General features: G+C 36.0%; 1 non-coding gene across 1 annotated transcript; it reads right to left on the bottom strand.

Annotated features, from left to right (window-relative positions):
- Nucleotides 1–512: 512 nt before the first annotated feature.
- LOC149543861 (U1 spliceosomal RNA) lies at nt 513–674 on the bottom strand. The gene has a single exon (XR_016355833.1). It is a non-coding gene; the product is annotated as a U1 spliceosomal RNA (small nuclear RNA).
- Between the last annotated feature and the right edge of the window lie 291 nt (nt 675–965).

Below are 965 nucleotides of genomic sequence, written 5' to 3'. Positions count from 1 at the left end.
TCTTCCATGGATGATGTTCTAGTTCCCATGGAAGTCTTAACCTAGGTGGTATCTTTCTCTTCCATGGCTTTATGGCTGCATTGGTATTTCTTTTTCTCAGTTGCTAAGCGCTCTTCTGTGGATGTTGTTTTGACTTTCCCTATGGATTGAAGTGAGATTTTGTCATTCTGTGCAGTGTTACTGTATTCTTTCTCTTTGGATGCCTTCAATAGATGGTATCTGGTTTTTTGGTGACTTCATTCTTGTAGAGCCCTTGGCTAAGTCTTTTCCCCTGTAAACTTCATTCTTGTAGAGCCCATCTTCCACGGACGGTGCTATCTCAATGAAGGTGTTTATGATTTCGGAAAGGGTTTTTTTATTCTTCAATGGAAAGAATTCATGTGGCATATGTTCCCGTGGAGGTTACTAAATTGTTGCAATGAGGCATTTTTCTAGGAGCTAAAAAAAAATTAATTTTTTAAAAAAAATGACGACAGATTGAACTAGTTCGGAATGAGTAACGCATGATGCCCCAGGACCCCACGCGAATGTGAGCCCCCTTTGCCACAAATTATGACATGCACTCTCCATAGTGGGAAATGCTAGGTAGAGCCCCCTTCTTTATGTGCAATGAAGGTGCTCTCCCTAGGCCATCGGCCTTCCTGATCACTGATTGACCCCACCTAGGTATCAATATAGGGATCAAATGTAGTTGTGGGCAATAAAGAAGGAATCAAGGGAAAATTAATTTTAATAGGATATAAAAAAATATATTAAGTAACTACTAATTTATCAAAAAAATATTAAATATTTCCTCAAACTATACAATGCCAAACTCAACAAAAATAAATGAATGTCAGTCAAATAGTATTTCCAAATAGAAAGCAATAAACATGTGGATCATAAAAGACTATAATGAGGAAATAAAAAATAATTTTAAAAAAATAAAATGAAACCTCTTAAGCATATAAAACTTGATTTAAAGT

The sequence above is a fragment of the Cupressus sempervirens genome, chromosome 8, assembly GCF_028749045.1.
Source record: "Cupressus sempervirens isolate cs-2001-9-10 chromosome 8, ASM2874904v1, whole genome shotgun sequence".
Taxonomy (NCBI): Eukaryota; Viridiplantae; Streptophyta; class Pinopsida; order Cupressales; family Cupressaceae; genus Cupressus; species Cupressus sempervirens.
This window is presented reverse-complemented; position numbering and strand designations above follow the sequence as displayed.